This window comes from Tursiops truncatus, chromosome 15 (assembly GCF_011762595.2).
Source record: "Tursiops truncatus isolate mTurTru1 chromosome 15, mTurTru1.mat.Y, whole genome shotgun sequence".
Taxonomy (NCBI): Eukaryota; Metazoa; Chordata; class Mammalia; order Artiodactyla; family Delphinidae; genus Tursiops; species Tursiops truncatus.
Genome location: NC_047048.1, coordinates 74,778,695 through 74,806,606, shown reverse-complemented (window position 1 = coordinate 74,806,606; position 27,912 = coordinate 74,778,695). Strand labels below are relative to the sequence as shown.

Here is a 27,912-nt window from a genome sequence, read left to right as displayed (position 1 = left end):
ACTGCAGAGGCAATCAATGAGTTATTCGCCTGTCCTTGCCTTTTGTGTTTGAGGACTGTTTTTCCTGGGAAATTCTTGCTAGAACACGAAGTTACCCTTGTTTGCTTAACTTTTCTCTCTGTGAATCAGCCTGTTAAAGGCTGGGTGGGTTCTCCTTCCCCCTGTCTGACTTTGTTGCAGGGGAGGAGGTACTGACTCACAAAACCCCTGGTTCATCTGGCCATTTACTTCACTCACAGTCATTCAACAGAGTTGGGAAACAAACATGGCCCATCCAATCAACAGAATTCCATCGTTCGTCTCAAAGATCGAGACAGATTCATATCTATTACCCTGGAAAGATGTTTGTGATCACACCACTCAATGAAAATAAACAAACCAACTACAGAATGATATTTATTCAACAAGTAGGTATTGAATTCTTAGCCAGTCTGTTCAAGGCACTAGGGACACAGCAGTGGTGAGCGGAGAAAAACCCCTGCCCTGGTAGAGCAGAAATTCTGGAAGAAGAGAAAGAGAGAACAAGAAAACAAAGTTAATTTAGGTAATGAAAATTGCTATGATGCTGAAACAGGAGGGAAAGGGGCAGGGCACAACCTTTAAAAGAATAACAGCCTGAGGACAGGACATAAACTGATTAGAACCAAACAGGTCCAAGATGGCAGATGAATCAACTTCCACTAGACCTTGAGCCTCAGTATATGCTCATTGCAACACATCAGCAAGCGAAATGATACACCCACGGGCGCCATGACAGTTCCAAGGCCAACCATAAAGGTCAGAAAGTGGGCAGTGACCCAATTCCTGGGAATCTCCACCCCCTTCCCCAAAATAGCTGGAATAATCCTCCCACTCATTAGCCTGTGAAATTACCCACCCCTATAAAAACTGACAACCCCATACTCTGGTGCCACTCTCGCCTTCTGAGATGGCCCACGCTCTGTCTGTGGAGTGTGTTTCTCTCTAAATAAATCCACTTCTTATCTATCACTTTGTCTCTCACTGAATTTTTTCTGTGATGAGACATCAAGAACCTGAGCTTCATTAAGTCCTGAAAAGAGGCGTGTGATCTCAATTAAAAGACTGTGGGTTTTGGCTGGGTTTGAGTCCCAGCGTGTGGGTTCAAGTCCCAATCTGACGTCCACTGTTTTAATGCAAGAGAGTGGGAGGGAGGCGGAGCTACTTAGATGGGGTGGTCATGGAGGGCCTCTCTATGGAGGTGGTGTTTGAATTGAAAACATAGTGTGATTCCACTTTTGTAAAACATATTCCTCTATGTGTGTATATATGTCTGTTTACTATAAGCATAGAGGAAAAGTCCAGAGAGATACTCATCAGAATATTTCCACTTTTAACTCCAGATATTTCTGGAGTTCTATTCTATGCATTGGCCTGGGAAAAATTCTCAAGACACTAAGCTGATTCAGGCAGGTATGGTCCAGCCCTCAGAGGACTATCTCCTTTTCTGATTCCCCACATAAGCCAAACTGGGCTGGACTCCAAACTCATCACTGCAAGTAACAGAACCTCAAACTAGTTTAAAGGAGAATTTATTGGCTCACATAAGGAAAAGTCCAGCGATATAATTGGTTCAGGCTTGGCTGTATTCAGGAGCTCAACAGTGTCAACAGGCCTGTGTCTCTCTTCATCTCCCATCTCTGCTTTCCCTTCTGTTGGCTTCACTCTCAGGCAGGCTCTTCCCATGAGGTGACCAAGACATCTTCAGCTTCTGTCCTCCCAGCTCAGCGATCCTAGGGAGAGAAGAGCACCCCTTTCCCTGGCAACACCAGCAGAGTATTAGAGCTGCCTGTCATTGGTTCACTTTGGATCACATGCTTTCCCTGAGCCAGTCACAATGACTTGAGGGATGCAGGAATCCAGGTGAGGATAAGGCATCTGCTCCCGGAGACAAAAGGGAGTCTCCCTCACCTGGACCACATCTACTGAGGAGGGGAAAGGACCACCCAAGCTGCTACTGGGAAGGCCAAAAAAAAAACAATGCATGATTAACTTTTTGCCACACAATAATGACACGGGATAGGAACACTTACCACTTCCATTTTACAGAGTAGATTTGAAGCTTAGCAGCTTTCTTAAGACCACACAGCTAAGACGTGGAGGAACTGATGTTTAATCAAAGTCTGTCTAATGCCAAAGCCCCCAAATGATGATCATGATGTTGATAATTATTGTAATAAGAACTACTATTAGTTGAGCACCTACGGAGTGCTAGGTTTTGCAAGCACGGTCTCATTTCATTCCCCCTGCAACCCTTTGAGGCAGGTGTAATGGACAGTTGTAGTTGACTCCTTGATATCCATTCCAGCTCAGCCACAGGCCTGGGACCCAATTAATGTAAGGCAATCATGGGAATTGCATCCCCTTGCCAGAGATTGGTTTGGGAATGGGCATGTGACCCAAGTCTGGCCAATGAGAAGTGAGGAGACGTTTGCCGGAGGCTTCTTGGAAAGTTCTTCCTCACTTTCAGGAGAGGGTCTGGAAGTGACCCTCTTTTCCTACCGGACATGAAAGAGAATGCCTGTAGCCCTGATAGCTCTTGACAGTCATCCTACGATGACAAGGAGAACCAGCCTTAGGCAGAAACCAATACTGTAGATGGAAGAACAGAGAGACGGAAAGAACCTGAGTCCTTGATGATATCATTAGGTTGCTAGAACTACCTCTGTCCTACAGTTGGCCTGACCTGGACATCCTGTGAGGGAAGCAGGATAGCCTGTTCTAGTTAAGCCAATTTGTGTTTTATTGGTTCCTTTTTTCTAGCAAAAGGCATGCTAATGGACTTAGAATGGATTTTTAAATCTTTATTTCACAGATGGGGAAACTGAAGCTCAGAGAGATCAAGTGAGTTGCTCAAGGTCACACAGCAAGCCAGGCTTTAATCCAAGGTTTGTATGATTCCGGACTCATCTCACAGTGTGGTTTCCCCACAGTAGTAGCCGTCCTCCTGCTAGATATTTCTTGAGCACCATGACACTGGATCCTCCTAACTACCCTGTGAAATAAGTGCTTTTATTATCCCCATTTTGCAGATCAGAAACATTCACAAGGGAGGGGAGGTTGTTTAGCAGAGAGGCTTTTGGATCTGAGGCTTTCCTTTCAAGTTTATGATTCAGAGCCAAGGGCAGATAATAGTCAAGTGGAGTGGGATTGGGGAGTAAGGAAATCCTGAAGGTTGCAAAATGCTAGGATCTTATTTCAGCACTGCTGAAGTATTGAGCCAGGAGGATTGGGAAATAGAACCCCAGAAACTCATTTGTCCTCTCAGGATTGGCTCTTAATTAATTTTAAATTTGGGTTAAAAAAATTCATGTAGGGAATACATCACCACTTTAGAAAAAAATTGGAAACATAGGCAGATAGTAAGATAACATAATTTTAAAATCTTACCAATACTCCAGCTGTATAATTGTTGACAATTATGCTTAATCCCTTCATGCCTCTATTTCCTCTGGGGAGTCAGGAAAGCCGTTCTGAGGTGGTGGCATTTGAGCCAAGGCAAGAAGGATGAGATGGAGCCACCACTGGAAGAGTGTTCCTGGCAGAGGGAATAGCATATGCAAAGGCCCTGAGGTGGGAGTGAAGATGGCTGACGGAAGGGACGGGACGATGGCCAGTGGGGTTCATGAGAAACAAGGGAAGGGGGAGTCGAAGGAGATGAGGTCAGGGAGGTAGACTAGAGTCAGATCACAAGAGGGGGAAATGGTTTTGGGGACAGGGAGCTGCTCATGTGCCCAAAACACAGATGATCAGCCAGTAATCCAAGCAGAAGTTTTATTACTTAGCATCCGGCTTCTAAGAGGAAGGGCAGGTGAGAGACACTACCAGGTAGTCGGTACATTTTTACCAAGTGGCTACTCTGTGCCAGGCCCTGCCTGGAGTTCTGGCTTCCAGGAACATTTGCTTTGAAGATCAGAAATTCAGGGGCAGCCAAGTCTATAAAGAGTCATTTTTCCAAAGAGGACACCTGACTAGCCAACAAATGGATGGCAAGAGCCTCAAGGTCCCTCCAAAGCAGGCAATGCAGGTTAAAACATTTAGAGACATTTCACAGCTGTGGACTGGCAACAATTTGAAAATCAAAACCCAGCAAACTGTAGAGGAGTGGTTAACAGCTCAGGCTCTGGAACCAGCTTCCTCGGGTTGGTACCATGCGCTGCCATTCCTAGCTGGGTGATTTGGGACTAGTTACTTCACCTCTCTGTGCCTCCGTTTCTCTATCTGTCGAATGGGGATGAGAATCGTCTTTAACTCAAAGTTTCTTAGGAGGGTTACATGAGCTATTTCATGTTAAATGTTGAGAAAGGTACTTGGCACAGACTTAGCGCCATATGTGATGGTGGTATTATTATTGGTGAGGAAGTGGGAAACAGAAACTTTCATAGACAGCAGTTTGGCATTTGAAAGGCATGCACCCTGTGACCAGCAATCCCACTTCCAGGTATTCACCGTAGAGAAGCTCTCACACCTGTAAGGATGGATAGCTTCACCCATAATAGGCCAAAAGTGATATCGACAGTATAGGTGTCAGCAGGTGAGTGGATATAACAAACTGTGACATATCCCCAGAAAGGAACATCAGTGAGCAGCAAAAATGAATAAACTAGATCTAAAGAGGTCTTAAAAATATAATGTTGAATGAGAAAAGAAACTTTCAGAAGTAAACTCTTAGTATGATACCATTTATGTAAATATTAAAGTCACAAAACAACATTATATGTATAGTAATACCAGAGGTGATATTGAAATATGACCTGGGCACCAACTGATCAGAGCAGAGGCTGACCATGTGGGCCCCAGTGGGTGGTCCAGAAATGGCTTCTCCATGCTCACTAGCACCTCCCAGCCTCCCCACCCCTGTTCCGTCCATTCTATTGCTTATTAGCTGTATGATGTCAGGCAAGTTGATTAATCTCTCTGGGCATCCGCTTTTTCATCTGCAACAGGGGAACAATAGTTGCAAAAGCTAATACATACACAGTTCCCCGTGTGCCAAAGCCTCATTATAATCCTCATAGTAACCGTTTGTGGTAAATTCTATTATTACTCCCATGGTGTATAAATGGAAACTGAGGCATAGAGAGGCAGAGAAACTTATGGTCATGGTCCGTAGAACTTAACCTATTGGATTATTGCAAATATATAGTAAATAATACATGTTAAGAGCTTAGGAAAAGGTTTAGTACTGAATAAGTGCTCAGTAAACATTAACAGTTATTTTTATGTCACTGCCCTGCTCAAAAGTCTTCAGTGGTTCACCATTGCCCCTAGGAGACAGTTTGAACTCCTCAACATGGGCTACAAGGTCATGGCCTTTTCCCTTCCCACCCCTCTATCTCATTCCCCTGTTTCCCCCTGTTCTCTATTCACCAATCAACTTTCCTTCTCTCAATTCCACCCATACCCCTCACCTTCCCTCCCACTGGGCCTTTGCACATTCTTTCCCTTTGCCTGAAATGCTGCTTCCTCCTGCTCTTATTTTACCTGGTTAGCCTCTAAACACCTTCACAGTCATATACAGTGACACCTCTTTCAGGAGACCCTGTAGGAATGGGTTAGGTCCTCCTGGTCTGTGTTCTCATAACTTTGAAAACATGTCCCTTAAGTAATGCTTCTCCCTCCTGGAATTAATTCTTTAGTGTTGGTCTGCCTCTCTCAACAGTGAGCTCTTGGGAAGCAGGGAACTCCTCTGACTTTATCACTGTTGGTGGCCTGTGGCAGGCATTACAGTCTGGCTCACTCAACACTTGTCCCAATCCCCTTGTAATGTGGCTTCTTGTACTGTAACAGCTAGAAAATGAAAAACTAGATTTCCCAGACTTCTTTGAAGCAGGAGTGATTCATGTGGTCCAGTCTCCCCTGGTAAGCCTTAGAGGCAAAAATAAGCTGTGGGGATGCCAAGTGGTAGAATCTTCTGGCAAGCACAACGGTGGAGATATCTGGTCCTTCTAGGGAATAATAGTGGAGTTCTAGCTGCCAGCCCCTAGCTCCCTAAGTCCTGAGCACGTAGCAGAGGCAGCAGAGATGTTTCTGTTGGAATAGTTCAGCAGTGAAGTTTTTTATTTCTCCTGGCTTTGATGCTCCTGGCTACAGTGGGGTTATTTAGCAACTGTGGTACCACCTAATACCTTTAATAAATCCCTTGTTCCTTAAGCTAGCTCTAGTTGATTCTGTTGTTTGCAATTTAAAATGCCTTGTGCACGCACTCAATAAATATTGGTTGAATGAGTGAATGAATGATGACCTCTTAGGAACCTCCCTGTTCCCACTGCTTTTATCCCCAAGTGGTAACATCACAAGCCCTAGACGGTTACCTTTCTTTCAAAGGTCAGGGACAGGAAGATGACGTGGAAAGTCTTATCACTGGCAGGCCTTGTAGATGAAAGAGAGTCCTAGGAAGGAACTGGGGCTGTCTCCTAGGGCTGCCAGGGGAGCTGGCTGGGGCCTCGGAATGACTGGGCTTGGAGAAAGGACGTTGTGTGAGGGAGAGGGAGTGGGCAGGGTGGGTCACCGAGCTGTCCCGGGGCCATCGGGGCAGGGGTTCTCTTATTGGGGCCCACCATAAGTCAGTGCATGTACTGCTTTTCAGCTGAGAAGCACGTTAGAAAAATATAGTTATGAGCCAAAGATTTTCTAAGAAAGCTTAAACTGCATGTCAGCCAGAGCACTTTTGGCTGTGAGTGACAGAAAAACCGATCTTAGGAAATGCTTTGGTTGGGTTCCTGCAGAAGCAGATCTGAGATAAGGATTTGTGAGCAAGTAGTTCATTTGGGAGATGATTCTGGGAAGCGCTGATGAAGGAAGTGGTAAGTGAGACGGGGAAGGGAAAGAAGCCAATATAAGGGGAGTCACTGAGCAGGTAGTCACTTTAGGCGGCTGAGGCTCAACCCCATCATGGGACTCTGGGACACAGAGTAGAACACAATTCAGAACTGCCCACTCAGTGGGCAAGGGAGTCGGGGTATTTACCCACCGACTCCTGTCAGTCATTGGGGAGGGTGAACCCCCACCCCCAGCATTCTCAGTTTGTACTAAATGCTCATGGGGGGCAAAGCCCTCAGACAGCACAGAGGCTGGGAATTGGAAGCCATAAGGTCATTGAGCATCAAAACAATGATTGCCAAGGGGGTATGGGCAGAGGATCAACATCATCTGCTACAGTGACTTAAGCCAAAAAAAAAAAAAAAAAAAAAAAGACCATTTAGCTCATGGAGAATAACGTGTCCCGGGACATGCCGGCTTCACGTACAGCTAAATTCAGGGGCTGGTAAGTTAACAGGACTCAGTCTCTCTCTTACTCTCTCAATAGTGGCCACCTTTGAGCTTCAGGCTCTCTTCATACTGGTCTAGCCCAGCAGAAAGTAAGCAATGCTTTCCCAACGACTCCAGAAAAAACCTGAGGGTTGACTCATTGGTCCACCTGGGGCCCATGCCTATCCCTGAACCAGTCCCTGTGGGCAGAGGGATGAGGTATTGATTGCCTGCTTTAGGGCATTTGCACTCCCTTGGAGCCAAGGATGGAATTAGCTCCATCTGTTTCATATGGACAGGGAGTAAGGAAGGGGGCTCCCAGGGAAATCGGCGTGCTGTTACCAGAGGATGGGGAATTGGATACCGAGTAGATAAAACCAAGAGGACAGATGTAGTCCAAGCTCTCCATGTGTAGATGAGAACCAGCACCCCAGACAGGGGAAGGGACTTGCCCAAGGTCATTCAGTTAGACAACAGCAACCTAGCTTCCTGTCTTAACCCAGCATCTTTCTACCAGGAGCCCGTGGCCTCTCAGTAAATCGGGTTGGCTTATCCAGTGCAAACCCTTTATATCCTCCCATCCTAGCTTCTTCTCTCGATCCATGAGAGCCGTGTGTGACTGTAACACATATCTTCCTGCTTTTATTAAATAAATATTTAATCCCTCATTTCCCAGGCAGAGAAACTGAGCGTTTTTAAAAATGGTGTTAATTCAGGGGTTAGCAAGCTTTTTCTGTAAAGGGTCAAATAGTAAATCTTTTAGACTTTGTAGGTCACGTAAGTCCTCTTTTGCATATTCCTCTCCTCCTCCTCCTTCTCCTTTTTCTTCTCTGCCTATTCCTTCTCATTTCTTCAGCCCTTTAAAAATGTTAAAACCATTTTCAGCTGCAAGGGCCAACAGGCCACAGTTTGCCAATTCCCAGTATAATGAAAGAACAAAAGACTTGCTGTTTCAGGGCTTCCCTGGTGGCGCAGTGGTTGAGAGTCCGCCTGCCGATGCAGGGGACACGGGTTCGTGCCCTGGTCCGGGAAGATCCCACATGCCGCAGAGCGGCTGGGCCCGCGAGCCATGGCTGCTGAGCCTGCGCATCCGGAGCCTGTGCTCTGCAACGAGAGAGGCCACAACAGTGAGAGGCCCGTGTACCGCAAAAAAAAAAAAAAAAAAAAAAAAAAAAAAATGACTTGGTGTCCCAGAGGGTGGACTCTGGTGCTGATTTAGAGCAAATCACTTTGGCTCTGAGCCTCAGCCCCTCAACCATGAAGGAGAGACCATACTCCCTCTCTCTTGATGCTGATCTAAGAAATAAAGATTATGAACAGAAGATACTATATTATATTAAAGTACAAACTAGAGACCCCAAATAACCATGGCTTAACAAGGGAGAAGTTGTTTTTGTAATTCAGATAAAATACACATAACGCAAAATTCACCATTTTAACCACTCAAAAATGTATACTTCAGTGAAGAGAGCAGTTTTTAATTTCTTTTTTAAATCTATGTTGGATCTGAGGGGGTATGAGTGCTCCAGGGCCAGGATGGCTCCATGGGGTGGGGCCTAGGCTCCTACCCTGTTGCTCCTCCATCCCTAGAGAGGCATCCTTTCCACATGGTCCAAGACGGCTCCCCAACACCATGTCTGTCATTTCAGCCAGCTGGAAGGAAACAGTGAAGGGAAGAGCATTGCCCATTCCTTGTGAAGGTCACGACGCAGAAGTGGGTCCAGGGGATATGTAGCAGAGGAGCTTTCCATTAGCTACAACTTAGTTGCATGACTCCACCTTGCTGCAAAGAAGCCTGGGATATGTGGTAAAGCTGTGGGAAGCTGTGTGTCCAGCTAAGAGTCAGGTGTTCTCTTACTAGGGAAGAGGGGAAGGAACAGATATTGGGGGGAATCATTCATAATCTTTGCCCAAAGCATCTGGCTCAGAGAGGCTCTACAACTGCTATTGTTGTTGTCTCTTCTTTGAAAAACTCAGTAGGTGTATTTGAAAGATATACCTAAATACTGGATACTGATATCACCCTGCATTGGATTTTGGAACCAATACAATAAGGTTTAAGTCTCTGTTTTCATGGCTATGTGATCTCTCCGAATCCTGTTTTCATCAGTCAAGCAGGGATAAAGGCGTATTATTCATGCAGGGGCTGGGAAAATCAATGAGCATAAAGCTCATGCACAATGTCCAGCCCAAAGGGGGTGCTCAGTAAAGGGTCATTTTATTGATAAGAAATGTGTATGATAGGTAAGAACATGAGCTCAGAGATCAAACAGACCTGGGTTCAAATGTAGACTCTTCTACTTCCTAGCTGGGCAAACTATTTAACCTGGCTGTGCCTCAGTGCTCTCATCTGTGAAATGGGAGCGGTAACAGCTCCAGCCCACTAGATGGGTTTCAGGCTCCAAGGACTTGCTGGCACATTGAAACCAGCAGCGAGGTGAGTTATTATTAGGTCCCCTTTCCCAGTTTGAGCTTGTGGAGGAAGAGGCAGGGTCAAACGCTGTTGCTGCAAACCTAATGTTGTGCAAAGAAGTCATACATGAAAGAATTAATGCTGTATTGTGCCAACACACAGAGTTCAAAACAGGTAAAAATAACCCTTGGTGTTGGAAATCAGGGTAATGGTTACCATTCAGGGTGGCAATAGAGGCTGGAAGGAGGCTTCTAGGGGACTGGACAATTTCTGTTCCTTGGTCTGGAGGCTAGTTACCCTAGTGTGTTGCCTCTGTGAAAATGTATTGAGCTGTCACTTGTGTATGTGCACTTTTCTGTATGTATGTTACACTTCAATAAAAGTTTCCCTCTAAAAAATAGTTGTAGTGTATTAGAAAGCCAGCAGTGGCTGAGGGGCCAAAAGGCACAGGTCGGGGCATCCTTCCTTGCCAGCCACCACAGTTTCTGTTTCAGCTCGAGGTACAGGCGTCAGCTTCCCCTCCAAATGCTCAGCTTGGCGTCTACCACTGGAGCCTCTGGCCACAAAGTTCCCCTTTCCCTGTGATGTGGCCTGATTACCACATCTGGGTCCAGTCTGGTGCCAGCCAGCCTGACTGCCCATGTTATCAGCTCCTGGACCTTGGGAGAGACTTGTTTAGACAGGGGAACTTCCATAAGTCACCGGAACAGCAGCCTCATTTCATTGATCTTACAGCTGGGATTAGAGCTGTTCAATCTTCATTTCATTAATCCAGACACTATGTATGTAGCTCTTGACAAGGTTTGTGGTTGGTACAAAGATGTTTCATTCATTCATACAATAAATATTAATTAAGCACCTATGAGGCACTGTGCTGGGTACTGGGGATGCCTCTGTGTAGAAAACAGACATGGTCTCTGTTTTCCTGGAGCTGACTTATTAGTGGAGGGAGATAGACAATAAATAAACAAATAAATATATAGTATGTTAGATGGTGATGGATGCTATGGAGAAAAATTAAGCAGAGATGGAGACACAGAGTGTAAGACAAGTTTGGGGACGGGGTTTGCAATTTTTAACAGTGTTCAGGGAATGCCTCCCTGAGAAGGTGACATTTAAGCAAAGACTTGAAGAAGAGGGAGTGGGCCAGGTGAGGATGGAAGGAAAGAATGTTCCAGCCAGAAAGGAGAGTAGGGAGCTGAGGTCAGAGAAATTGCAGGGAACCAGATCCCCTGCCTTGGGGGTCAGGGTAAGGATTTTGACTTTTACTCCAAGTGAGAAGGAAGCCATGGGGGGATTTGAGCAGAGAAGGGAGATGATCTGATTCTACCGTAATGTTGGCTGCTGTTTTCAGAGTAAGTTATTGAGAAAAAAGGTGAAAGCAAGGAGACCAGTGAGGAGGCTGCTGCAATAATCTGGGTGAGAGATGATAGTAGCTTGGCCCGAGATGGTATCAACAGAGGAGTATGGATTCTGGATGTATTTTGAAAGTAGTGCCAAAAAAATTGCTGATGATTGGATGTAGGAGGCAGTGAGAGACAGAAAGGAATCCAAGATGGTGCTCACATTTTTGGCCTGAGCAAATAGAGAGATGAAGGAGACATTAACTAAGATGGTTAGAAACATGTTGGGGCAGTTTGGGTGGGGAGAAAGTCAGGAGCTGGATTTGGGGCATACCCATTTTGAGATGGCTGTCAGATCTCTAAGTGGATATGTGGAAGGGGCAGATGGAGATCTGGGCCTGAGGTTCAGGACAGAGGTCTGGGCTGAAGCCATCCATTCAGGGAAGTCAGTGTTTCGATAGTATTTCAAGGCAGGAGATTAGATTGGAGAAGGTATCCAAGGACTAAGCTGTGGGGCACATCCAACACGGTCAAGGTCAGAGAGACAGGGAGAAAACCAGCAAAGGAATTGAACAGGAGCAACCATTATTAAAATAAAATTGATTCACCATTATTAAATAATAACTACCAAAAAATAATAATAATAACTACCCTTGGAAAAGATTGTATCAAGGTGGAATGCACTCCAAGATAAATTTTTACAAAAAAATAAACAAATCCGGGCTTCCCTGGAGGTGCGGTGGTTGGGAGTCCGCCTGCCGATGCAGGGGACACGGGTTCGTGCCCCGGTCCGGGAAGATCCCACGTGCCACGGAGCGGCTGGGCTCGTGAGCCATGGCCGCTGAGCCTGCGCGTCCGGAGCCTGTGCTCTGCAACAGGAGAGGCCACAACAGTGAGAGGCCCGCGTACCGCAAAAAAAAAAAAAAAATTGGTGAATCTGCGTAAAGGGCGTACTGGAATTCTCTGAATTATTCTTACAGCATTTCTATAAATTTGAAACTGTCTTGCAACCCGTAATTGTGGTTGCGTCTTGGGTGGAAAAAGGAACATGGAGGAAGCAGCCCCACTTTTTCACCCTTCTGTAGTTTTTGGAAGTATTACCTGGTTAAATAAATAACTAAAAAGTGAAAAGTAACCAAAGTTCATTTATTAGACACATGTTCTAGGCACTGTGTTACTACTTACATGCTCCAGACCATTCTCATTTATTCCTCTCAACTATGCCCATTGCACAGAGGAGAAAATTCAGTCTCCAAGAAAGGAGGTGATTCACCCAAGGCAGAACTCAGAACCAGGAGTTAACCCAGGTCAGTCTCATCTCAGAGGCGTGAGTTTGGCAGGATCTTCATTGTTTAAAGGAAGAAAAAAAAGCATCTGGCTCTTACTGTGTGGGTGTGGATTGTCCATTGTGAAGATTAATAAGGGGTGTAGCTATTTGACCAATTAGTCATTCAACAAACATTTATTGAAAAATCTTTATTGGGCTCAAATGCAGATTGACTATGATTTACGAGTACTGGGAGGTATTAGGAGTTCTAGAGTGTTCTGGGGTGAGTGAGGGGCAGCCAGGGTGCAATCGGGAGGTATTTCTGTGTAAACTGCCTAAAGAGATTCCAGAGGAAGGGGTCTTGACTCTCCAAGTATCCAGTAATTTGAGGTGAGTTATTTTTTTTCCTTGTCAATAAATATTTTCTTACCTATTTCATATTTATAGATTGTGTTCTTTTTCTAAAATTACATGAACTTCAAAACCCATAACCACTAAGAATCAAAGAGGGATCTCACAGTCTGGAGGAGTTGAGCAGTTACAACACAGTGGCAGGTGCACTGCTGGGGGAAGTAGAGGTACCGTAAGTAGCCCTGATCCAGTCACTCAGAAGTGCCCAGGCTGTCCTTCCCATTTCTCACAGTTGCCCCCAAACTCCTGTTTGACCAGCAATTGATATTTTTATCATCTACTTTCTTGCTGTCTCAAAAGTGACACGGGTAACTGGCGATGGCTCTGTAGCATGTGTGTGATAGTATCAGATAATATAATGAATACTTGTCTGCTAGGCACCCCCCAGTCTGAATTTACTGAATTCATCTCATTTAAGCCTCAGAACAGTCCTATGAGGGACACACTATTATTATCTCCATTTTACAGACGAAGACATTGAGGCATGGAAAGGTTACGTACTTTGCCCAGGTCACAGTGGCATGTGGAGGAAACAGGAATCAAACTTGGGCAGTGTAGTGTTGCCCAATACTGTGGGCATCTGCGGCTCATACCCGCCCAGAATCCCAACTTTCCTTTGGGGATTCACCCATTTCCACTTTGGACCATGTGGTTTGGGTGAAACTGACCATGCCCCTTGGCTCTGGGGTAGGTCATGTCATCAGTCCTGGCCCATCAAAGCTAGCCACGCTGATTAATTCAAAGGCGACCACAGCCAGGTCAATGGGAACCCTCCCTCAAACCTTTACTAAAACTAGGTGAAAAACGTACTCCCCAGGGTGGTGGGGATGGTAAGAGAGAAGCAGCCTAGAGCTACTGAGACCTTCTTTGTCACCTGCTTGAGAAGGAAGGCAGTACAGGCGAATCTGAGCATGACAAAGCCCCACTGACATTGCTTGAGTCCTGGATCCAGCCATACCTGAAATGCCTGTGGGCTTTTCCATGAAGTGAGCTAATATATTCTGTCCCCCTCCCCGCTTTTGTTGGCTCAGTTAAGCACATAGTAGGAGCAGATGTTCAAACAGCAGTTGTGGTTGCTGTCATAGTCACAGGTCCATCCCCTTACTTCTTTTTTAAAACTTTCTTTAACAGCTTTATTGAGATATAATTCACATACCACTTAATTCACCCATTTAAGGTGTCCAGTTCAATGGTGTTTAATATATTCAGAGCCATGCTGCCATCTCCATAATTTTAGAATATTTTTATCACCGTAAAAAGAAATCTCGTATCCATTATTAGTCACTACCCATTTCCCTCCAATCCCCCCACACCACCCCAGACCTAGGCAACCAGTAATCTAACTTCTGTTTCTATACATTTGCCTATTCTAGACATTTCATATAAACGAAATCATATACTATGTGCTCCTTTGGGTCTTTCCCTTAGCACATTTTCAGGGTACATCCATGCTGTAGCATGTGCCATTACTTCATTCCTTTTTATTGCTGAGTAAGATTCCCTTGTAAGGGTATACCACATTTTTTTTAACATCTTTATTGGAGTATAATTGCTTTACAATGGTGTGTTAGTTTCTGCTGTATAACAAAGTGAATCAGCTATACATATACATATATCCCCATATCTCTTCCCTCTTGCGTCTCCCTCCCTCCCAATCCCATCCCTCTAGGTGGTCACAAAGCACTGAGCTGATCTCCCTGTGCTATGCAGCTGCTTCCCACTAGCTATCTATTTTACATTTGGTAGTGTATATATGTCCATGCCAATCTCTCACTTCGTCCCAGCTTACCTTTCCCCCTCCCCGTGTCCTCAAGTCCATTCTCTAATAGGTCTGCGTCTTTATTCCTCTGCTGCCCCTAGGTTCTTCATGACCTTTTTTTTTTTTTTTAGATTCCATATATAGGTGTTAGCATATGGTATTTGTTTTTCTCTTTCTGACTTACTTCACTCTGTATGACAGATTCTAAGTCCATCCACCTCACTACAAATAACTCAATTTCGTTTCTTTTTATGGCTGAGTAATATTCCATTGTATATATGTGCCACATCTTCTTTATCCATTCATCTGTCGATGGACACTTAGGTTGCTTCCATGTCCTGGCTATTGTAAATAGAGCTGCAATGAACATCGTGGTACATGACTCTTTTTGAATTATGGTTTTCTCAGGGTATATGCCCAGTAGTGGGATTTCTGGGTTGTATGGTAGTTCTATTTTTAGTTTTTTAAGGAACCTCCATACTGTTCTCCATAGTGGCTGTATCAATTTACATTTCCACCAACAGTGCAAGAAGGTTCCCTTTTCTCCACACCCTCTCCAGCATTTATTGTTTGTAGACTTTTTTGTTTTGTTTTGTTTTGTTTTGTTTTTGTTTTTGCGGTACACGGGCCTCTCACTGTTGTGGCCTCTCCCGTTGCAGAGCACAGGCTCCGGACGCGCAGGCTCAGCGGCCATGGCTCACGGGCCCAGCCACTCCGCGGCATGTGGGATCTTCCCAGACCGGGGCACGAACCCGTGTCCCCTGCATCGGCAGGCGGACTCTCAACCACTGCGCCACCAGGGAAGCGCTGTTTGTAGACTTTTTGATGATGGCCATTCTGACTGGTGTGAGGTGATATCTCATTGTAGTTTTGATTTGCATTTCTCTAATGATTAGTGATGTTGAGCATTCTTTCATGTGTTCGTTGGCAATCTGTATATCTTCTTTGGAGAAATGTCTATTTAAGTCTTCTGCCCATTTTTGGATTGGGTTGTTTGTTTTTTTGATATTGAGCTGCATGAGCTACTTGTAAATTTTGGAGATTAATCCTTTGTCAGTTGCTTCATTTGCAAATATTTTCTCCCATTCTGAGGGTTGTCTTTTGGTCTTGTTTATGGTTTCCTTTGCTGTGTAAAAGCTTTTAAGTTTCATTAGGTCCCATTTGTTTATTTTTGTTTTTATTTGCATTTCTCTAGGAGGTGGATCTAAAAGGACCTTGCTGTGATTTATGTCATAGAGCGTTCTGCCTATGTTTTCCTCTAAGAGTTTTATAGTGTCTGGCCTTACATTTAGATCTTTAATCCATTTTGAGTTTATTTTTGTGTATGGTGTTAGGGAGTGTTCTAATTTCATTCTTTTACATGTAGCTGTTCAGTTTTCCCAGCACCACTTATTGAAGAGGCTGTCTTTCCTCCATTGTATATTCTTGCCTCCTTTATCAAAAATAAGTTGACCATACGTGCGTGGGTTTATCTCTGGGCTTTCTATCTTTTTCCATTGATCTATATTTGTTTTTGTGCCAGTACCATACTGTCTTGATTACTGTAGCTTTGTAGTATAGTCTGAAGCCAGGGCGCCTGATTCCTCCAGCTCCGTTTTTCTTTCTCAAGATTGCATTGGCTGTTTGGGGTCTTTTGTGTTTCCATACAAATTGTGAAATTTTTTGTTCTAGTTCTGTGAAAAAGGTATATCACGTTTTATTTATCCATTCATCAGTTGTTGAGCATTTGGGTTGCTTCTACTCTTGGCTATAATAATAATGCTGCTATGAACCTATGTGTACACGTTTTGTGTGGATGTATGTTTTCTTTTCTTGGGTATATTCCTGGGAGTGGAATGACTGGGTGATATGGTAATGCTATGTTTAACCTTTATTATTATTATTATTTGTTTTTATTGGAGTACAGTTGCTTTACAATGTTGTGTTAGTTTCTGCTGTACAGCAAAAAGAATCAGTTATACATGTACATATAGCCACTCTTTTTTAGATTCCCTTCCCATTTAGGTCACCACAGAGCACTGAGTAGAGTTCCCTGTGCTATACAGTAGGTTCTCATTAGTTATCCATTTTATATAAGGTAGTGTATATATGTCAATCCCAATTTCCCAATTTATCCCATCCCCCTTTCCCCCCTTGGTAACCATAAATTTGTTTTCTACATTTGTGACTCTATTTCTGCTTCGCAGGTAAGTTCATCTGTGCCATTTTTCTAGATTCCACATATAAGTGATATTATACAATATTTGTCTTTCTCTTTCTGACTTACTTCACTCTGTATGACAATCTCTAGGTCCATCCGTGTTGCTGCAAATGGCATTACTTCCTTCTTTTTACATGTTTAACATTTTGAGGAACTGCCAAACTGGTTTTTTGAAAATGGCTGTACCATTTAACATTCCCACCTGCAATGTATGAGGCCCCCTACCCCACCTTACTTTTGCTGTGTAACTCTGGCAAGTTGTTTCAATTCTCTGGGCCTCAGTTTTCCATATTTGAAATGGGGACACACCATTGTGAGGATTAAAAAGAGATCATGCATATGAGATTTAGGGCAAATCTCTTAAGTTCTGAGCCTCAGTTCTCATCTGTGAAATGGGTATAGCAAAAGCATTTCCTTCATAGGGTTTTTCTGAGGAGGAAAGGAGACAGCTGCTAGAGAACAGGACATAATCAATAAAAGGTGGCTGTACCCCTAGTTAGAATGTGATTCCCTCTTTCCAGTTGAGCAAATCTCTCCTGCACATCTGTGTGCTATGCACTGGACTGTATATGTATCAATGCTCCCTTGATTTTCTTTCTTTTTTAAAAAATTAATTAATTAATTTGTTTGTTTGTTTTTATTTTTGGCTGTGTTGGGTCTTCGTTGCTGTGCGTGGGCTTGCTCTAGTTGCAGTGAGCAGGGGCTACTCTTCGTTGTGGTGCGCGGGCTTCTCATTGCGGTGGCTTCTCTTGTTGAGGAGCACGGGCTCTAGGCATGCGGGCTTCAGTAGTTGTGGCGCCCAGGCTCAGTAGTTGTGGTGCATGGGCTTAGTTGCTCCGCGGCATGTGGGATCTTCCTGGGCCAGGCCTCGAACCCGTGTCCCCTGCACTGGCAGGCGGATTCTTAACCCCTGAGCCACCAGGGAAGCCCCTCCCTTTATTTTCAAGTTGGAATTCCTTTGTCTTGTGCAACCCTGGAAGGTTTGTGGGCTAATCATTGATAATCGGCTGACATTCAGGAAACCACAGAGTGTTTCAGTGGGGTGACATGATCTGCTGATGAATGACACATCCCCTTAGATATAGAAACTGCCAAGCTTGAAGCAGGAAAGTGTGAAAACCCCATGACTGAGTCATGATCCCTGGAGTGGGATGGGGGTGGGGAGGTGGGGGAAGGAGTGGGAGGGGGCTGGATAAAATCGCAGTTCCCTAAAGGCATCCGGTCTTTCTCTCTGATCTCATCTCTTCCTCTCCCTCCTCCTACAGTACCCATCAGTCAGAGTAAACCCCTCACATTTTCTGGAACAAGCAGTGCTCTCCAGACCTTCGTACATGCTGTTCCCTCTGCCAGGAGCACCCTTTCTGCTCCTTACCTCCCTGTCACCTATCATAGTCCAGTTCATCCTTGAGTTTTCAGATTGGAGGTCAACTTCTCCAGGAAGCTTTCTGCAGTGGGGATCTTTTATCTTGCCTATGCAACGTTTGTTTCCTCTGGATCAGAAAACAGCATCTCAATTTTCCTTTGGGGAGCCACTGCCTCCCCAGCTTTTATCCATGGGGTTCAGATATGGACCCCTGGCTCCACGGGTGAGCCTGGCCAATGAGCATATCCCATTCCCCTGGCCACAGTGATTGGCTCCTCGATGGGCACGTCATTCCAGTGAGACCAATGAGACTCACTGGAGTTTTGTTGGAATTTTTGGGAGAGGATCTCCCTTCCCAGTGGGGTTGCCAGTTACAAGAATTAAGCAAGCTTGGAGTTGCTTGTGGCCATCTTTGGCACCAGGTGCAGAAAGCCTGTCTGAAAGCAAATCCAAAACAGAGGAAAGCAGAGCTGAAAGGTGGAGAGAGAGATGAAAGGAGAGACAGAGACATGTATTTTTTGATATTGTTCCAGTCCCTGGAGTCATGCCTCAAGGCAGTTTTACATCTTGATTTCTTATAACTCAGTAAGTCATCCTCTCCCACTTTTATTTCACTAGTTTGGTGGGTATTCTCTCACTTGCAACATAAATACACCTAATACTCCCTGATTCCATACACACCCTTGAGCTGGGATGGATACCCTTTCTGGGCTCTCCCACAGCTCCGTTTCCTCCATTTTCATTGCATTTAATAGATTGTAGTATAATGATCTCTTTGTTCGGTTGTATCCCCCACGAGACTCAAGGAGCAGTTGTGCCTTGTTTACTGCGGTATCTCTAGGACCTAGCCACACCCAGCACATGATAGCACCTCAATAGATTCAATTTTCATTCCTTTTTTAAAAAATTACAGACTAATTCATAGTAGCATATATACACACACACAAAATGATTCTATAATTTTCTATGGGTCTGTATGGAAATGCACAAAAAAAGTTTGGAAAGCTACCACCCATGCATCATGGTGTAAGTTACCTCGCATCATGGTGGTCACAGGGCGAATGTGCTTATATATCACTCATTATTAAAAATTAACTAAAGATGAAGCTTAACAAACAAAAGCGGCACAGGCTCTTTGTAATAACGAATGCAATCAATTCAAAAGTGTATAGTTAAAAAAAAAAAGTGTATAGTTAAAAGTGAGAGTTACCTAGCCTGTCCCAATTAATATCTGTTGAATTCAGGAATAAATGTCACAACTATAAATAGTTGATGAATGAATGATTAAATAAGAAAACAGTTCCGTCCAGAGAGACCTCAATTCAAGGTGACCTCCCTGTCGCCGCCCCCCGCCCAGCCCCTAAGAGGCCAGCTGGTTTCCCTGAAAGTCTGGGCCTTGGGCCAAGGTTTTAATTCTTTCTGGACTGGGCCCCCGTCTGGGAGTCCTTTTTCCCTGGAGCCTTGTAGAATGACTCACAGGGTTTTTTGTGGACAGAATCCCCTAGTGACCAGAGGGTCACCTCCTATTCTTCAAGCAGGTGAGCTCTGAGTAGACTTCCCAAGGGCTGGGTTGGTGAAGGACAGGGGGTTCCTGAGTAACTGTGTGACCAGTGGCTGAGTGATGTTCCCTAGGAAACAGCCCCCAGTAGACAATCCCCTGTTGTAACAGGCTGTGTGGAGAGACTGACGGCCCAGACAGTGGGCCCGAGGTCCAGTCCTGCCAGTTGACTTGTGGTGGGACCTTTCCCGTCCATGAAGTGAGGGAGGTATGCGGTGGACACTGGTGGTTGCCTAGCTAGTAACAGACCTGCGCCTTCTTTCCTGCTCACAGACCCTCAGTGCGGGCGGTGGGGGAAGGGACTGGATTGCCATGTGTTTAAGGGGAAGGTTGGGCCTCTCCTCGTCCCCAATCCCCAATGTTTCTGTGTCCAAGTGAGTGTGCACACACACATTTATCTTCGTGTACACACACACACACACACACACACGCACACACACACACGCACACACATGAATCTTAAATAGTCCAAGTGAATCATTTTAAGGCCGTAACATCCACTTGCTAGTAATGGGTTTAGCATGTCATAACACCTTCGGTGTGGTTTTGGACAAGTCACTTATTCTCTTTGTGCCTCAGTTTCTTCTTTAAAATGGGAAGAGTTCTTACTTTCCGATGTTTGTTGTGGGCCTTAAAAAGAAGCCAGCTAAAGGGCCCAACGTCCAGCAGGAGTTAGAGTTAACAGTTCTTAGACAAACACTGTTGGCTTAATTCCCCGTTTGAGGACTTTTTGTTCTTTTCATAGGTGACAGCTAGTGACGATGACTTTATTAACTCCATTTGCTAGTCCTACTTGGAATATGTATGAATTATTACGTTAAAGGCGCATTTTGTTCAATGAGCAAGGTGATCTCATAACATTGGGGGTGTGAATGAGGAGAAATCTCTAAGGACAGAGGATGTAGGCGGTGAAATATGGAGATTTACTTGTGTCTGGAAATTGCTGATGTCTGGAAAGCCATCCTGTGGGAAATATGGAATGCTGGCCCCTTCTCTACAGGTCCAGATGCAGCGGGGCCTCTGTTAACAGGAATTTTATCAGTTGAAGAATTTGGGAAACTGTGGTTTTAGAGATTCATTCTAATCCCTGATCTTACCCTTTACCATCTGGGCAAGTCATCCTATTTCCATAAGCCCTGGATTCCTCATCTGTAAAATGGTAATGATATAACCAACCTCAGTGGTTTGTAGTAAGAGTTAACAGTGGTTCCCAGCTGGGGGTGATTTTGTCCCCCAGAGGACATGTGGCTGTTTAGAGACATCTTTGGTTGTCATAACTGGATTGGTGAAAGGAGGGTGCCACCGGCATCTAGTTGAGTAGAGACCAGGGATGCTGCTAAACGTTCTACCGTGCACAGTATAGCATCCACTACAGATAATTATCTGGTCCCGAATGTCAACAGTGCCGAGGCTGAGAAGCTCCAGGTTAAGTCTGTTAATGGGCCTACAGAGGGTGTAGGCCAAGAAGACTTTTTTAATTGCCTTAGAACAAACAAAGCTGCCCAGTAAAGCAGAGTTAAGTACAGGGTGTAGATAAGGTTGGAGAGCCAGAGAGAGCTCCATTGTTCTGTGTGAGCTGTGGTGGGGAGAGTGGCAGCGGTGCCAGAATCTCTGTGTGTGACCCACTGGGAGAAGCCAACTGGCTGCCAGGGGTTGCCAGGGCCTTTACTCCAAGCTGCATTGTGTGGCGAGTTTGAGGTTTTTACATAGATGGTATCTACAGCTCAATGAAAGTGACTCTGTTTTCTGAAGTTGCTTGTTGTTACATTTTATATAATATTAAGAAAATATCAATGGTCCATATCAGTGGTTCTCAACCAGGAGTGATTTTTGTCTCCTGGAGGCCTTTGGCAATGTCTGGAGACAATTCTGATTGTCACAACAGTGGAGGAGGCTGCTGGCGTGTAGTGGGCGGAAGCCAGGGATGCTGCTAAACGTCCTGCAGCACAGAGGACAGTCCCTTCCTCCCTGCAAAGAATTATTTGGCCCCAAATGTCAATAGTGTGGATATTGAGAAACCCTGGGTTATATCAGGATGTTGTTGGTATTGTGTATTTGGGTCTAAAAGCCACCCCAGCTGTCAGAGGATGGGGGAGGGCAGGTGTGATGGAATGGAAATGATAAATTCTGTTTGGACAGGTCAGGTAGTTCCTGAGATCATGTGGGAGCCAGAGGGGGACCCTAGGGGGTATTTCACAGAGTGCTTCTTGAGTGTTTCTTTTTCATGCCATGTCCTCTGCCCTCTGCTGACCACAAGGACATCTTAGAGAGAGTTCATCTCAGCTCTGGAGAAATGTCTGGTCAGTTGAATGACAGGCACTAAGGATTTTGAGGGTACAGAAGGAAGAGCCCTGGCCTGGGAGTTCAAGTCCTGACTTTGTTTCAGTGAGACCAGCAAGAGCGTCTCTCCTTTCGAGCTCTGCAAGCCCTGGACTCTCAGGGGCTGAGATGATAGGGAAACAAGATGGCGGGGACACGGGGAACTTGGGAGGAGGATGGGCACCACTGGGGTTCCCAGGACACAGGACACAGTTGAGGACCAAGGAGGTCCAATAGTTAGGACTTAGTGTAAGCAGATGCAGGGCAGGGCAGAGGCCTAGCCACCTTTTAGCCAGAGAGGAAGCAATGAAGGGAAAGAGAAGGTTGTCAGGGGGAGGAGGCGGTGCAGAGGATACACCTTGCGAACTGGGTTAAGGTCTCAAGTCACATAGGGGTGGCTGCAGTTCCTGAAGTGGGTTTTAACACTGTGTCCCCAGAACCCCCTTAGTCCTAGGCAAACTGGGACAGTTGGGCACCCTGCTCAAGCTGCCCATTCCCAGTCCTCCTCCCTCTTGCCTTCCTCTACTAGAGAAGTCAGGAAGCTAAATATTTCATTTTCCTAGCCACCTTCTGGCCAGCGGAGACCATGAGACACAGTTCAGGCCAACCAGAAGTAAGCTGAAGTCCACTGGGAAGGCTTTCCTTCCGGAAAACAAAGACAAAGCCTTGCCAGGACAGGACGTTTGGACTTTCTCTTTCTTTTAGTAGCAAAATCCCTGAATTTTAGCTGGGTGGCCAAAGACTGCATTTCCCAGAACCCCTTGCAGATAGGAATGTCTGTGTGACTATGTCCTGGCCAATGGGATGTGAACAAAAGTGACATGCACAAACTCTGCTGAAGTTCCAACATTCACTCTGATTGGACTAATTTAGGTCATGGCCTATCTCAGAACCAATCACTGTCACTCAAGGGAGGCAATGCTTTGATTGTCCAGGTCTGGTCACTTGTCTCTTGGGGTAGGGACAGTCTCACCTGAACCTCAGGGACTAGACATGGGGGAGGGGAAGGTCCCCAAAGAAATACTGGGTGCTGTGAGCAAACGATAGGGGGATGAATGCTGGACAGGCGAGGGGAATTGTTTTCTGTGTAGAATTCCTGTTCTAGGCCATATATCTCCCCTATGTGCTCAGGGTCTCTGGACTTCTTGGCACTCTTGTGCCAAGAAGGGTCCAAGCTGCCCTTTTGTCCAGATCACGAAAGGAGAACTAAGGCACTGACTTAGGAGACCATCAAAACCATGAAGCAGACTTTGTGGATTGCTTTATTCCCCTTCTTCCTTGCCAACAGAACCTAATTTTGTTGTTGAAGAGCAACATGCCAGGTCCAGAGAATGAATTCTGATTGGTCTAAGCCAGCCATAGCAATCCTGTCTCCCTTTGTCTTAGTCCCGGGGTAAGCTTGGGACCCAGTCCTGGCCAATGAGGCAGCAGGGAAAGTCTGCTGAGGGCTTCTGGGAAGGATTTTCCTTCTTGTTAAAAGAAAGAGAAGTGTTGTCCCCCAACCCCTTTTCTTTCACAGGTGTCTTGTTATAGCCTTTGGGTGTTGTTGTGACATTTGGAGCTGTAGCAGTCATTCTGAGCAGTCATTCTGAGCAGTCATTCTGAGACCATGAGGAATTCCTCCAGACCAAGGGAATCCTCCAGAAGCTGACTCGCTGCTCTAATACTGAGATGCTGAACTATCCAACCCTGAAACATTCCACCTGCTGGTTTATTGTTACCTGAGATTAAAAATGTCCTCATCATTTAAGGCCCTCTTAACTGAGTATACAGTTATCTTCAGCCCAAAGCACCCCAATGGATCTACCTTCAGCCTATAAATTTTAAGGCAAGGAGGTGGCCACTCCTCAGAGACTATTTGGTTCTAAAGCTGGTCAGGCCTCTCCTACTTTGCTCTCTGAATGTTCTATTATGAAGCTCTTGCACGTGATAAACATTAATAATTCAGGCTTCCCTCGTGGCTCAGTGGTTAAGAATCCGCCTGCCAATGCAGGGGACACGGGTTCGATCCCTGGTCCAGGAAGATCCCACATGCTGCAGAGCAACAAAGCCCACGCGCCACAACTACTGAGCCTGCGCTCTACAGCCTGTGAGCCACAACTACTGAGCCCGCGTGCCACAACTACTGAAGCCCACGGGCCTAGAGCCCGTGCTCCACAACAAGAGAAGCCACCGCAATGAGAAGCCTGCATACCACAATGAAGAGTAGCCCCCGCTCGCTGCAACTAGAGAAAGCCCGCGCGCAGCAACAAAGACCCAATGCAGCCAGAAGTAAATGAATAAATAAATTTTTTTTTAAAAAAAAACATTACTAATTCATCGGGACTCTCCCACCATGGACTGAGTATTGTACCTTCCTTGTAAGTCTCAAAGTTGCCTGAAGCTCTTTACAAGCATTCACAACACAGAGAGTAAGAGTGGGCTGGCCTGGGAGTCTGGTCTCTAACATTTTAATTTTTGTTTCTAATTTTTGAATTTGTTAATAATATCAAACCTACAGGAAAGTTAGTTGAATAAAAATAGAACAAAGTATATCTAGATACCCTTTACCCCAATGCACTTATTGTTAATATTTCTATAATTTCTTTATCATTTGTGTTCTCTCTCTTTCTGTCTCTGTGTTTACATAATTTTTTGAACCTTTTGATTGTAAGTCACATATATCATGGCCCCTCACCACTAAGTATTTCCTAAGAATAGGAATATTACCTTACATAAACCCAGTGCAGTTATCAACCTCAGTACCTTTAACATTGATAACGTTTTAATCTGTGTTCCAATTTTGTTAATTAATTGATCCAATAATGTCCTTAAGTTTTTTTTCTCTTCCAGTATAGGGCGGGTCCAGTTTAGGGTGACATATTGCATTTAGTTGTCATGTCTATTTAGTCTCCTTTAATCTGGAACACTTCACAGCCTTTGTCTTTTGTGACATTGACATTTTTCAGTAATACTTTGGTCTTTTTTTTTTAAAACAATGTTTCTCATTTTGGATTTGTCCAATACTTCCTCATGATCAGACTCAGATTATGCATTCTCAACCTGGCCTTTAATTTTGATTCTAATAAAATCTGGCCATATGATCCTAAGCAAGTTATACCTCCTCTTTGAGCCTCAGTTCCCCTAAATGTAATAAAAAAGGGTTGATTAGAACCCCTTCCTAGGATTCTACTATCATTTTTCATATGACACCAACCCTGTAAATTCTTTCCTTCTTTTCTTCTAAAAGGAAAAAATGAATAAAAGGAATTGATAAGAGAAGTATATAGCCACTGACAATTTGGGATTCATTCACTCAATAGATAGTTATTGTTTACCCATATTGACCAGGACTCTTTCAACTGGAAGGTACAGAAACTTAACTCATACTGGCTTGAACTACAAACAGAAGAGGCCCAGAGGAAGGTTTAGCTTCAGATAAAGGTGGGTACAGGTGATCAAGTGATGTCACATGGCGTCTGTGCCTCTCCCTTTCTTCATCCTGCTTTCTTTTCTGTTGACTTCATTCTCTGGCAGGCCCTCTCCTCATTGTGGGGAGCTGATCACCAGCAGCTCCAGGCTTGCAAACAACCAGCTCAGTAGCAGTAGTGGAAACGTTGCTTCTGCTTTCCCGTTGTTCTAGCATAAATCCTGGGGCGGGCTGTCATTGGCGAGGACTGGGTCAGGTGCCCATGCCTGAACCAATCACTGTGGATGGGAAAGTAGAATTATCTGGACGGGGGCCTGGATCATGTCTCCACCCAAAAGCCAGAAGATGGTGTCTGCCCTGGACTGTGTATCAATCAGCGGAGCAGAGCAGAGTCACTGTCAGTGACTATCCCATAGGATAAGGGATTTATTATAGGAAGTAGGTCCCCTACAATTGTGGGAGGAGTGGGGAAGTGAAGGCTTGGAAGAGAACTCAGCGGATCAAATAACAGTCATCAATCAAATTGAGAGGCTAAGGCAGCTTTTGGTCAGCAGGGCCAGCAGTTAGGAAAAAGAGCTGGAAGTGGCATAGTGGAGAGCAAGAATAAGTCCACCAGTCATGAAAACAGACAATTACAATCTAGTTTGATAAGTGTTTTAACAGAGGAAAGCATAAGGTGCAATGGTACCCTAAGGGTTTACTGAATCCTGTCTAGAAATCAAGGAAGTCTTCCTGGAAGAGACAGCATTTGAGCTGCGACATGAAGAATAAAGAGAGGGCCAGATGAAATGGGGGAAAGTAGAAGAATTAGCACATGCAAAAGGCTAGAGCCAAGATAGGATATTAAAGAACTAAAAGTAACTTAGTCTGGCTGGGGCCTAAATATGAAGTGAGGAGGGTCAGGGGTGATGCCAGGAGGACAGCAGGGGCCAGATTGCAGGTCCTTACAATGAGAATTTTGAACTCCTAAGAGCAATGGTGAGTCATGGGAGGATTTGAAGCAAGAGAGAAGTAAGTGTCATATTTAGGCGTTGGCAATTTGGAGACGGGTGGATTTTCTAAACATCGTTCCAGGAAAAGTCCAAATACCTCAGCTGGAACTCTGAGCTCTGTACCTTCAAGGGTTTGCTAGGTTTGGTTTCCTTCCTTGCAATTTGGGCAATAGGGCAGGGGTCCCCAACCAGCAGGCCGTAGACCAGTACCGGTTGGTGGCCTGTTAGGAACAGGGCCGCACAGCAGGAGGTGAGCGGCAGGCGAGTGAAGCTTCATCTGTATTTACAGCTGCTCCCCATCGCTCGCATTACCGCCTGAGCTCTGCCTCCAGTCAGATCAGTGGCGGCATTAGATTCTCATAGGAGCACGAACCCTACTGTGAACTGCCCATGCCGTGCAAGGGATCTAGGTTACGTGCTCTTTATGAGAATCTAATGCCTGATGATCTGAGGTGGAGCTGAGGTGGTGATGCTAGTGCTGGGGAGTGGATGCAAATACAGATTATCATTAGCAGAGAGGTTTGACTGCACCGAGACCATAATAAATCAACTGCTTGCAGACTCATCTAAACCCTATCAGCGGGACTTCCCTGGTGGTGCAGCGGTTGAGAATCTGCCTGCTAATGCAGGGGACACGGGTTCAGTCCCTGGTCTGGGAAGATCCCACATGCCGCGGAGCAACTAAGCCCGTGCGCCACAACTACTGAGCCTGTGCTCTAGAGTCCGTGAGCCACAACTACTGAGCCTGTGCGCCACAACTACTAAAGCCCGTGTGCCTAGAGCCCGTGCTCCACAACGAGAGAAGCCACCGCAATGAGAAGCCCGCGCACCGCAACAAACAGTAGCCCCTGCTCGCCACAACTAGAGAAAGCCCACGCGCAGCAACGAAGACCCAACACAGCCAAAAATAAATAAATAAAATTTAAAAAAAAAACAAAACCTGTCAGTGAGTGGCAAGGAAAACAAGCTCAGGGCTCCCACTGATTCTGCATAATGGTGAGTTGTATAATTATTTACTGTATATTACAATGTAATAATAATAGAAATGCACAATAAATGTAATGTGCATTTAAATGTAAGTGCACATTAAATGTAATGAGCTTGAATCATCCCGAAACCATCTCCCCACCCCGCCCCTCCCTGGTCCGTGGAACAATTGTCTTCCACCAAACCGGTCCCTGACACCAGAAATGTTGAGGACCGCTGCAATAGGGCATTGGGAAGGTGACTGCATTGGTTACGATATTTTCAACTGTAAGTGACAGCATGCCTGACTCATAGTGGCTTAAGCAAAGAAAAAATGTTGTTACCTTTTATAACAAAATGTCTGGAGGTTGGCAGCTCCAAAGATGTTGCAGTGGCTTGATGGTGTTCTCAGGGACCCAGGCTCTTCTCATCTTTCTTCTCTGTCATCTCCAGCAGTTGGCTTTAGTTCTCAGCCACATCACCCATGACAGCTGCTTCCAGTGCCCCACATCATGTGATCACAAGACACTGATCAAAGCAGGAAGGAAGGGGCAGGGGCAAAAGGCTCTCACCTCCTGAAGCTCTATGTTATTAATGAAGTTAATCCCCAGATTTCCCCTGACCTTCCATTGGGGTGAAGAGC

At 45.2% G+C, this 27,912-nt stretch overlaps 2 long non-coding RNA genes across 2 annotated transcripts in view; one reads left to right on the top strand and one right to left on the bottom strand.

Moving 5' to 3' along the window:
- Positions 1-27,616, top strand: part of LOC117308256 (uncharacterized) — a 43,329-nt gene extending 15,713 nt beyond the window's left edge. Inside the window, exons 3-4 of the long non-coding RNA XR_012326386.1 lie at positions 2,834-2,906; positions 8,919-27,616. This is a non-coding gene — a long non-coding RNA (uncharacterized lncRNA). The remainder of the gene's footprint in view (positions 1-2,833; positions 2,907-8,918) is intronic.
- On the bottom strand, positions 340-27,741 carry LOC141276554 (uncharacterized). The gene is made up of 3 exons (XR_012326385.1): positions 27,614-27,741; positions 1,563-8,373; positions 340-500 (listed from the first exon to the last, which is right to left on the bottom strand). It is a non-coding gene; the product is annotated as an uncharacterized lncRNA (long non-coding RNA).
- Between the last annotated feature and the right edge of the window lie 171 nt (positions 27,742-27,912).